The following is a 12,061-nucleotide window of genomic DNA, read 5'->3' as shown; positions in this document are numbered from 1 at the left end:
GTGCTCCATCGTGTTGGTGATAACACTTGGCCACATTTGAAAACCAGTCATGCTTTGCCTCTCTCCCCACCACACTGTACCCTGTTCTTCTTTGTGCTCGGCCTGGACACAACTACTCTCTGCCTCATCACTGCCTGAATTCCATCCTGTACTCTGCCCAGTAAACTCACCTGGATCACCGCTCTGGAGAACGGACTCCCGAACCCCTTACGTTGACCAAAGTCCAGTTCGTCTATTCGTCGCAAATGATCCGTTGTTTGTGTGACACTTACAAACGTGCGTGTGCACAAACTAGTATTATTATGTGTTTCTTTGTATCGGTGGAAAGGCCAAATTTGAGTGTAATTCGAATTTATTGATGAACTCAGGGCATGTGGAATATAGAGCAGTATTTATTTTCTTGGAAAAGACCGGAATTATTAGAAGAATATAAAGTAGTTATTATTTATTTTTTTATTTTTGTTTTTGTTTTATTTATTTTGTTTGTTTGTTTGTGGGGTTTTTTCTTCTTTTTTTTCTCGTACAGTAGAATAGAACATTCTGATCCACACTCCATTTCAGAAGGTGGCAGTAATGCACACCTAAAAAAGCGGTTTTCCAACCGCCATAAATAAGGAAAAGAAGAAGAAGAAGAAGAAGAACAAGAAGAACAAGAAGAAGAACAAGAACAGGAACAGGAACAGTAGCTTGTCGAAGGTGTAATTGCTGAGTCACGCCACAAGGGGGCGTGTCCTCCAGAGTGAGCTGAGCCTACACACCGCGACGCACCTGACGTCTCCTGTCTCCACTTCTCAGGTCAGTAGTGTGTTTTCATTTCATCACAATGCACCAATAAGGACTTTATGAGCCTTTATTATGGTGCGTGGAGAAAGTAAAGGGTTTTGGTCAGGTGAGAGATTGTTCTGATTCACCTGTGCACACACACTAATGGAGTTTGCCCACCTGTGATTAAGCTAACAAAATGGCGGCCGCCCTATCAATAGTTTTAGTTGTAGACACAATTGCTCCTTCACATTAAAATGAAAATGCCCACTGAACCCAATGGAGAATTCTGTTGTGTAATGTTTAGTTTGCTAGGCAATAAATTATGCTGTTTCCGTTACACATGAGGGAGAACATTCATATTGTATATTCATGTTTAAAATATTTGTCTATATAATTGTATGCTATCTGCTAGCATGCCACTTTTTGAGCTGTAAAGTACAGTATGTGTTTTGAACTTCCAAACAAATCTTGAAGAAAGAAGCTTTGACCATGAGAGGCGCTGTCATGTCTTATTCACCAGCAAGTCGGGACTCGTGTTTTGACACTTCACTTCAAAGTATCTGAATTCTATTTCATGTTGGAGGAAAGTCAAAAGGATGCCAAATGCAAAATCCATAACCAAGGTCAAAGCTACTTCCCAAAGACGACAGCAGGGTCGACAGATTCATTGTCAATGTAGGGATACACTGCCACCTGTCCCTGAAATCCTGTTCCAAGCATTAGCTTTGTCTTTTCTATCCGGCGTGACCAGCTCTCTTTTTCTCTTTAGCTGCTCTTTCATGTTATTTAATGGAGGGATTGCCAACATGAAAGACATGACCACTTTGGCTTTCATAGCAATGACATCATCCCCCTGGCCATACCTGAGATCTGTTCTTTTATTTTAAAGAGGAATGCTGCATATTTAGGGGAAGGAAAAACAAAATCCCATGTATTATTCCTGTTGTTCACGGCAGTTTAATCATAGTTAGACATAAGGGATTGGGGTATTATCAGGGAATCTGAAGCTGCTTCTGACTCCACGAAGAACAGCTGCTGCTGTTGAGAATGGATTGGCAACACAATGTTCATTTCTGTCATTTTAAAATTGAGTCTTACTTTATTTTAAATGCAAATGCATCATTGTGCACTGAGAGGCATTCCATAAACTAGTGTCTTGTACTCCACCACCTGATTACCGACGACCTCATCAGGTTGAATCTTAAGAGATTCTGCTTTATTAAAACACGGGGCCTTATATTCTCATCAATTATTATAACATTATATTCCCAAACTCATTCCGGAGTTCTGGAAACATGTTACATGTTGTGATTTTAGAATCACAGTTGTTTCCACATGGACTTGGTTTTCTAAAACGTAACAGTTTTGAGGATTATTTTCTTATAATTTTTTCAGCAGCTCCATTTACCACGAAGACATGTAGATTGCCGGCCATTGCCACCCAGCACATGCACTTTTCTTCCGTTGTGTAGTTGTGGAAATGAGGATCACTTTGTACCTTTTATTAGATCTGAAACAATTAAAGAGTGGGTTCATTAAAAAAAGCTCACATGTCCCTATATATGGTATATATTTAGTCTTAGTTTCTAGAATCACAGCTGTGTATTTTGAACCTGATCTTTTACACTGTGACAATCTCCACACTGTGACCGCAGTGGCAGTTGCATCAAAATAGACTGCCGTTAATGTTGACCTATCCGTCAACCAATACTTTTATTCAACATGAATACAGAGCCTCTTTTCTATTCTCTCCGCCGTGCGAATGTCGACTGCATCTTCCCCAGCTCCCTCAGTGCTGCTGCAGTATCAGATTCAGTGTCGAGCAGGATCCGTTTTACCAGATGATTATCTTAACTCGGCAGTTCCTCTTATCTTGATCCAGATAAAGCCTTTAGGACCTGTTTTTTTTTCTTTTCTTCTAATGGTACTAGTAAGGTCGCAATATCTGTGGTAATTCACATTTTATCTTGAGCTATTTGTGCACTTCAGAAAGAGAGGAAGAGTTTGTTTCCGAGTGCATGATTAGAAGTATGCATCCTCTGAATTTCATTAATTACAAGGCCCAGACATGCAGTTACATTAGTCCTTTCTTTTTCTCCTTTGACCAAACATATTGAAAAGAAACCCCTTGAGCTGAACTGAACCGCTGAACTGATTTCAACAGAAGCTTATTCTTTATTTATTGACGTAGTAATGTCTCGCTGTACTTTGGTCCCCCGGAGACTGTAGAGACATCTTCAAAAGAACACCTGCCCTTATCAGTGTGCTTGACCCATTTCCCCAGCTCCTTTTGCTCCATCCCTCCCACGGTATGGCTCGGGCTGCAAAGGACAGGTAATCCCATTGACACTAGCAGAGACTGATGCGGTGCACCTGTGATCTGGTTATTTGGTCCCATCTCGAACGTGGATGAAGCTGGTAGCCAGCCAGCCGAGTTACTGTGGTCGGCGTAGATCACAAAGTAGTGTTCGGCAATACGGGGATTTAACTGGGTGTTATTAGGGGATAGAAATGCATATCATAATTGAGTGATGTTACTGATAAGGGTTGCGGCCGGGCCTTGTGTGCAGTGGTGTAGTGTTTGGGAACTGACAAGAATTCGAGCTTGAATATTACTGCTGGTACATAAGGAATCATGTTCTCCAGATGAAGAGACATGTGGATCATTGTATACTTTTCTTTATTTAAGTACACGAGTAAATACACAGTGTACCAATCAGACATATGATGACAAAGCAAAGAACCCTGGGCATTGTGAATAAAGTGAAAGAGCTAAACACAAACAAACTATTGATGGAGGATGTGAATCTCCTGCCAGGAGAAGCGAGGGCGTCTTCTGGAGCCTCTGTGTCTCTCTGAGCTGCAGCGAAGCAACAGGGAGCTTCTGCACACCTATGACGGATGTGAGCCGGTGATTGCAGTCGCTATCCTCGCTGGGCCTCAAGGTGCTCGGCTGGTTTATTTCCCCCCCTCATTTTTTAAAACATAATGTGCACTTTGTTTGATCACAGTAGTGCAACCCAATGCGTGCAAGAGTTGTCCACTCATTCAATGAATTGATTTTGCTGTCATCAGCCACTCTCTCCCGTGCGCTCTCTCTATCCTGCGCTGTCTCTCTTCCTCCCCGACCTCTCTGCGGGCTCTTGATGGCAGCTGAATGGCCATAGCGAGGCCCAGCAGGTATTTAGGCTTTCAGCGCGGCTCAGGATAATGTGCATCTAGTGCACAAAGCTAAAAATGTAGCTACTCAGGCCTCCCTAATTCGTTTAGCGGGGCCCAAGGAGGCTGCGCGCTGGATCTGCAAAAATCCATCAGCCGTCCGAGGAGAGAGTTCATACTGGAGTAGAGCAAACAAACGGTCTCCCAGACGCTGAGATGAGTATGTGGAAGAGTTTTAAATCCTCTGTCACAATGGCTGTTGAGGACTAATAAGTTACAGTACAGTATTTATTGTAAGGGCACATAACAACAAAGAACAGGCAGCGGTGTTGATTAGGGCTCATACTACCTGGTTCTGGAGCTCTTTCTGATGGTTTATTTTTTTTCTCTGCCACAGTCAAGCAGGTTGCCTCTTTGTTCTGGCGCTGTGCAGGAGATGCTCATCTTTCTTGCGAAGGAAACCAGGGCAACCACCTTCTGACAACTCCCTCGACTCCCCTGGCTTATAGAGTCAGACAGCGAACACATGCATACACACAGGCACACGCCAACACATACTGTAGGTGGTGATAGACAAGTCAGAGGAGGAACACGTTCACACACACACACACACACACACACACACACACACACACACACACACACACACACACACACACATAAACACACACATACTGTAAGGTGAGACACAAACACATGCATAGAGATGCTGGCAGAGGGATGGATAGGGAGTTGTTGGCAAGACACAGACAAATGCACTGCAAGAGCGGTTCTTGTTTTACTGTTTGTTGTTATTAATCACACAATCCTATTACCTTTAAAAAAACCTTCAAATATGACAAAAATCTCTGTACCATTTTAAATGCAACAAATACTTTCAAAGTTCTCTAAAACATTTATTTCATACCCAACCCTCTGTTATTCATATCAAGACTCACAGCATGGTGGGTTTTATTAAAAATTGATTGAGGCTTGTCTACCCGGATGTGTCTGCAAACGTTTTTTATGCATTCACACACACACCAAATTTTCTCTGGTGGCGACAGAGGTATCGGGGCCTGTCTCTGACTGATGTACTTTGGCACGAGTTGTCTCCGGCGGAGATGAGGACTACGGAGGGTTTTGACAGTGCTCACTCCAGATATCCTGCTCCAAGTGGAGCTGATCAGAATAAATGCCTCTCTCAGCACTGCGAGGCAAGCTCCACATCACAGTCTGTCACCACTGTCAAAAAGTGGGGACTGCAGTCAGATGTTCACTTTACAACATGGCGATGGCCTGTAACATCTTGTTAAACCCTGTTTTTGTTTCCCTGTGGGGCCAAGCTTTAAGTATGGGTGTGGACGTGTTACACACAAAATACATCTTTGTTTCTTGTCTTTCCACACGGATGAAGACACGTCACCTTCAACTAAACTTCTCTCACACTGAACTCTTCATCATCATGGCCAATCATTCTCTTGATCACAATATCAAATCTCCCCTTGATTTCTCACCAAAACTAAGGTCGTAAGAAACCTGGGTATTATGTTTGATGACCAGCAATCCTTCTCTTCTCGTATCTGTCTTCAGGTCCTTCTGCTTGAGGCCTTACTGAAGGTCTTACTCAGTATGCCACCCAACTCCTGGTACAGGCCAAGGTTATGGCGGGCCTCCCTTCATGTTCAGTGAAACCCAGACAGATGGTCCAAAATGTGACGGCGTGTCTGGTCTGTGATGAGCCTTAAACGGCACATGTGGCTCCGCTGCTCATTAACCTCCACTGATTACCCATGCCAAATCAAATTCGGGTCGCTAGTGCCAACGTACGTTCCTCAACGGAACGTTCTCTAGCAGTTTCTGCTCTCATTTGTTTGTGGTTCTCCAATGGTGGAACAAGCTATCAAATACAGAGCAGGGGAATCACTCTATCTTCAAGAGGAAAGATGTGTTCCTGAAGATAAGTCTCTCCAAACACCTCAAGCACCCTAACATGCCTATCTTGAACTTACTCTGTACTTCTGGTTCCATTCTTTACCAATTTTATTACACCTTGTCTCATTGAACTGATTTAGCAGTGCTTACTTTATGGTGTCCTTTACCTCTTTTCCACCAAGGCAGTTCAAGGGCCAGTTCAGGGCCAGGGCCTAATCTCAAACCAGTTGTTTGTGTTTTCGACAGCCGGCAAACTGGCTCTCGGCCAGAGAAATTGGTTCCAGAGTGGCACCAGCTCTTTGCTGGTCTAGAAGAAAGAACCATTTACAGTACATCAGGGGCTGGGGGCGTGATTATCGTGATTTGATGTTTTGCTGTTGTGACCACTATTTCCATAATTGAAGCAATCCCTCCATAGCAATCATGATGAGCAGCACAAATGCTTTGAACCTGTCAAGTTTGAATGCCAATGTAGGCTTTCAAAGCCAGGAGCAACTTTTGAACGAAGACACTGTAGTCCGCTATTGTTGATGTTGTGCTTGGATTCTGTGTTGCTGGGAAATCAGAGACAGTGAAAACAGTATACAGTGACATAATGACGTGGCTCTATGGCTGCTCTAGCTTGTGGAAAAGCAAACTGGTTCTTCAGGTGAAACACCCTAAACCAGCACTTGCATTTGGTCCACTTTGGTCAAAAAGGGGTACTTTTGTATAGAAGAGTTTTCCCCCTGTTGCATGAAGCATTATCTGTAATTTTCTTTTCTTTTCTTTTTTGTCTTTTCTTTGCTCACTTCCTTCTTTTGTAGGAGTTCAGATCAAACCATCTAAAATTCAAATCAGTAATGCCTTTTATGTAGCCATTAGAGTCTCCTTTCCCCTTAAAGACAGCAAGAGGGTAAATCACAAAGTTAAGCTGCATTCCTGCTGAGTCCTCTGGTGATAATAGCCTCCTAACTTTCCAGGTACCAACAATAGACGCTGTGAATTAGTACAACATAAGGAAAGACGGAACAAGTCATTTGAGTAATAGGATCTCGTAATAACCTCATTAAAACAAAGGAGACAAGCACAGGGACCATTATCCCAATCCTTTGCCGACATTAGAGGTATTTATTACTTGAGTTTTGCTGTGCGTTTCTCATCAGAGCCTTGATTGGAATTCTGCCTCAGTGTTTGGCTGCTGCGCAGGATGGCCGGAGAGAGCCCCCATCAACACTCAGCCGAAGTGAAATCTCAGACTGACGGAGCTTTCCCAGGTGACCCGGCAACATGGCTAATGGCCTTGCTCTGGGCCTGCCCAGGCATAGCTTGTCGATACAATTCTCTTCCGCTTTTCCCACTTGCCAGTTCCCATCTGGAGCCAATTCATGAACTGAGATGGTGTGTACCTTTCCCACGAGGTCACCGCCTGCCTTCGCATAACACTTAGCCCCAGTTCTCCCCTCCACATCCCCTCTGGTCCGCTCTCCTCTCGCTCCACTGAGCCTCTGTTCATTGTGACAGGCCGTACAGTGCAGTGCACTACAGTTAGTCAACTTCCTCTTCACTGCGAGGGCTTCATTTCTACGATAGTGATAAAGGTGGTGGCCAATGAAGGCAGCCACTTCACAATAGATGTTTCATGCAGAACGTGAACAAATGTGCTGGAACGACACAGTAAATTGAAAAAAAAAATATTCATGAGGTGAAGCATCTTTACAAATTTGATCAGACTTCTATTTGATTAAACCTTGACATGTTGAAGACTTCAAAAAGGGACTGAGTTTACAATTATATCTTCAAGTAATCAAATCAAATATAAATATTCTGTTTTACTTAGAAATATGTCCCACTATAGAAGCACAATTAAAAGGCTTTTCATATTAGGTTAGTACAAAAAAATCCAACCAGGGAGATATGTATACTCAATAAATTTGTACTAGACTTGAATTTCCTTTTTAAATCACTACCCCTTTGATGGCTGCATTAACATCTAGCTAGGCTCTGGCTCCTACTGATCACCGATGAGAAGAAACGGGTTAGTCAAATTTAAATAAAGATATCCAAACACTTTCACTAGAGTAGATACAACTAGATTCGCTGTCAGTTGTCCCAATAACAAAGCGGTAACGGAAGATTAACCACTTCTAGAACTTCTTCGGGGGGGGGGGGGGGGGGTTGGAGAAAGTTTTGTTGTTCATTTGGCTCAGCTTGTGATCCGACAAAACATAATCAAAACAAAAACTTTGTAAGCTGCCACGAGTCAAGTGGTGAACAGCAGGAGGCTGTCAGACAGCCCGGCTGAGGGGGTTATGGTTCCCACTCACCCAGTCCAAGTGCATATTCATTCACACTGCTCTGCTCTGGTTCAGCGCTGAACTGTTCAACTGTGTCTCAAGGGTGCGCATCAGACAGGCATAATTTCAAGGCCATGCACCGTTGCTCTCATTACTATTCAGAGCCATATTTACCTGTTTAGCTGAGAAAAGGAAAAGTGAACAGGTAAGACCGAAAGTGGCTGAAAGACTGTGTTTGATCAGTTTAAACAACGAGGACTTGTTTCATAGTTTGTATTAGAACCTTAAAATAGTGCCCCATACGTTCTGACTGCAAAATAAATAATATATGGGGAACATCTGATTCCATCAAACTCTGTAACCTTTCCAGGGGTCCAGAGGCCTGAGCATATGACAGTATACATTGGGCAGAAAACAGAGAGATCCAGGGCAGGCTGCCAGTTCATCACAAGGCCAACACACACACATGTTCACACCAATGAGTTTCCGCTTGACAGAATATGTATACTTCTGAGAGTGGTGTAAAAAAAAACAGTAGATACAGTGAAAACACATGCTAATACAAGGAAAACACAGAAAGACTGATGGCTACAGTTTGACATCTTGGCTCACAGATGGACCCGTACGATGTTTCTCTGTCGATTCATCTTCTTGATTTTTCACTTTTCAGTGCCAATTTACATCTTGACATCTCAAACATATGGGAACTCGCTCGGTACACGAGTCTCGCGCTCTCTAGTTTGTCATTAGCGAGTGGAGTAGTGGGAAGGCAGGAGAGCTGAGGGCTTTCAGGGGGATCTGCCTCTAGAATTTGGGTTACAATGCACAATAATTATTCTGTTTGCACACATGCATAATAGTGCAATTATGCTGTAATTCGGACACAGAGTCCAACTTTGTAAGTACTCATGAGGCAGCCACTCTTTTATTCCTAGTTTCCTTTAAATACATAATTGATGCCAAACAAGGTATTAACCAGAAAATCACAGCAACAACTACAGGGGATAATCATCTTGTAGTCCCTCAGATCTGAAGTAAGCTGTGAGCCTCAGGTTCAAGGATCTTCTGCTCTAGATCACAGACGACATGTAGATGTATAGATTTTTCTGAATACAAGGATTGTACAGGATTGCACCCAACCGCTCTAATGACAGTTGCTTTCCCAAGTTTTTTCTTCTTCTCCCAGTTCAACAAATACAGGCTGCACATCAGTGCCTTGCCTTGGCCTTCCCTGCTCATTCCATAGACTCCATACACTTTTATAGTTTAAAAGTTTATAATAACAAGAGTGACAGTTGACTGTGTGTGGTTCCTGTCAACAGTATTTTATGCGCCTGTTCTTGGTTTTTTGGGGGGGGGTTTTGAGCTACAGGGGAGTTCCTCTCCTAAGCAAACTGCAGATCCAGAGAGTTGCTCGTCAGAGGACAAGAAGACAACCAATGTTTTTGCTTAAAGCACATAACTCGATATCTGTCACGACACAGGAAGTTGACCAGAAATATCATATCCTCCTTTTGCTGTGCGGAAACTTGACAGCCCTGCTGACACAGAGCTGGTATCAGCGCGCTGCATCTCATCAGACAAAAACTGCCAGTCTTTCATACCCACAGGTCTAACAACCCCAGCAACCCCCCAGCAGAGCATACTGTACCTGACACACACCACCCATCAGGGTGATATGCCACTTCCCACGTAGTTTTGCCTCTCGGCAAAGGTGGTGGAAACAAACAGTATATCAGACAATGGTTTGATACAGTGTGCAGCACAGTAGGCCCAGGCATCTGCCTCTCACACCCACAGGTCTCTTCTTGGTCCACAGGTCCCTTTCCACATCACCCTCGCTCCGGCAGCAAATGCCACCCACCAGGTGTCCCAGCTGCCAACCAGTAGGTGGTGGCGAGCAAAATAGGCACGTGTGTGAAGTACAGCAGCGCCTCAAAACACAAAACACAGTCTCACGTGCACCTAGACAGACCGGGTCGACTCCTTGTGCTAACTATGGACTATGGATTTCTTACAAAACAAGCCTACTGTAGTTAACGAATGAGGACAGCATAGTTCAGACCCATACAAAGTTTTTTGGGGGGGAAAATGACAGAATATTTAACTTACCAAGTTACCAAGAAATTACACAGCCCTGGAATAAACCCATACCATGTCATAGTGACATGGAACTTGCAGAGTATGGCGAAAAGGGTGTCTGTTGCTTCTTTTTTTGTATATCACCAATCCACATATGAAAAGGGAACTGCCTGGGAAATGTCTGGAGCACGAAATGATCTTATTATATCACCCGCAGGCAAATCCTTTTGCCAGATCTGTCTCTGTTCTTCCATCATAAATGGAACAACACCATTTATGATGCAGGATCCAATTGTAGGAGGCAGAAGATTGTCAAGGGCAATGAGCCTTAGTGACCCCTGACCCCGCAGTCGATTTGTCAGTGCCCGCTCCCCTAATTTCCAGAACATTGCAGCTGATCGCCTTTGCTGTGACATTCTGTCATTCAACTAATTTTCTCGCGCTGGTCATGCAAAAGAAAATGTTGATTTCTTGATTTGAGTGTGGAGATAAAAACCTATGAGTCACAGTCAGTGTGTGTGTCCCCGCGCGTACGTTTTTTCACCAAACTTTATTATTACTTGCGAGGGTATCTCCAGATAATTTACTTTTTGTGATCTGTCAAAGGTCAACAAAACAATGGTCCAGAAAAACACATTTTCCCAGATAGCTCCACAAATAGTAGATCTAGACAGACGATCTGAAGCATATATTGATCAGAAAAGTCTTCCCGTCATATGATTTATGATAAGTGACCTCATGAAGTCACAAAGAAGTCTGAAAATGAACCCATTTGTGGTTCAAAAGTTTATACTGTATCTCTGTATCTCTGCATCCATGGGACTATAGAACTACAGCTTATATATATTGAAAAAATAATTTATGATCATATGGTATAAATTATGTAATTGTCAAATGGTATTATTTAAACGTATCATTGCCTGATTGGGGTATGTATACTGGAGTACAAGTTATGCATTGTCCCTATGCATTGCTTTTCATTAGTAATTGAATTTGCCCCTTATTTTAATTTCTCTTTTTTATTCAGCACTGCCACCAAATATTTCCCACATTTGATTTGCATTTAATGGATCTTTACATATGTATTTTTTAATCCATGGAATAGGTTTTTATTAATGGTTGATGATGCTTTCCTTTTGGCTGGTTGTTGCAGCCTTTGGCTTTTGTATGGAGATGTTATTATTAATTCCCAATGAATGTTATTGACTGAAATTGTGTCTTTGATAAACTATGTGCTTGACATGTGCAGGAATTCAATTTATAGATTTGTCCTATTATTTCGACTATGACTCCTCAATCGATCGACAACCCTTCCTTACCAGTAAGTCTAACCAAAAACAAGAAAGAACCCAGAATGCATTTGAGGCAGGCTGAAACTGACCATGGGATCGCTGTGTCACGAGGAAGGAAGAAGCAGTTGTTAATCTACAGTGAGTCACTGCTCATGCACAGTAGCCAAAGTGTCCAGACTGCTGCCAGAACACCGCAACAGCGGTGGTTCCTCTGTGCCGGTGGTGACAGACATGGCAGACGATCCACTTTGGTAGAACAGGACTGTGGGTGATTCTGGAAATTTGTCTCTCTATTTCCATGACCTTGGGCCTCCTGGTGTTGCCAAAGAAAACCAAAGAGCCAAATTAACAACAAGCGAGTGGTTAGGCCCTGGTACCTTGCTGCAACCAGAGCAACATTGTGGAATCAGGATTTTTGCTACAACATAATATGCATGTCTGCGTGTGTGTAATGAAATTCTGATCCTCTACAAAGCCAATCAGGCCATTCAGACATACGTCCTGGCTTTCCATGTGAGATGAAAAGGGAAGACCGTCGTATCCCCCCGTACCTGGCTCTGCCGCTCCTCTCTA

The 12,061-nt window shown here is 43.1% G+C and overlaps 1 protein-coding gene across 1 annotated transcript in view; it reads left to right on the top strand.

The window, feature by feature from the left end:
• Window positions 1–682: 682 nt before the first annotated feature.
• Window positions 683–12,061, top strand: part of LOC118311462 (netrin-G1-like) — a 76,534-nt gene continuing 65,155 nt past the window's right edge. Inside the window, exon 1 of the mRNA XM_035635362.2 lies at window positions 683–795. The gene's annotated coding sequence lies outside the window, so the exon portion shown is untranslated. The remainder of the gene's footprint in view (window positions 796–12,061) is intronic.

This window comes from Scophthalmus maximus, chromosome 5 (genome assembly GCF_022379125.1).
Source record: "Scophthalmus maximus strain ysfricsl-2021 chromosome 5, ASM2237912v1, whole genome shotgun sequence".
Taxonomy (NCBI): domain Eukaryota; kingdom Metazoa; phylum Chordata; class Actinopteri; order Pleuronectiformes; family Scophthalmidae; genus Scophthalmus; species Scophthalmus maximus.
Note: the sequence above shows the minus strand (reverse complement) of the source record. Positions and strands in the feature narration are given on the sequence as shown.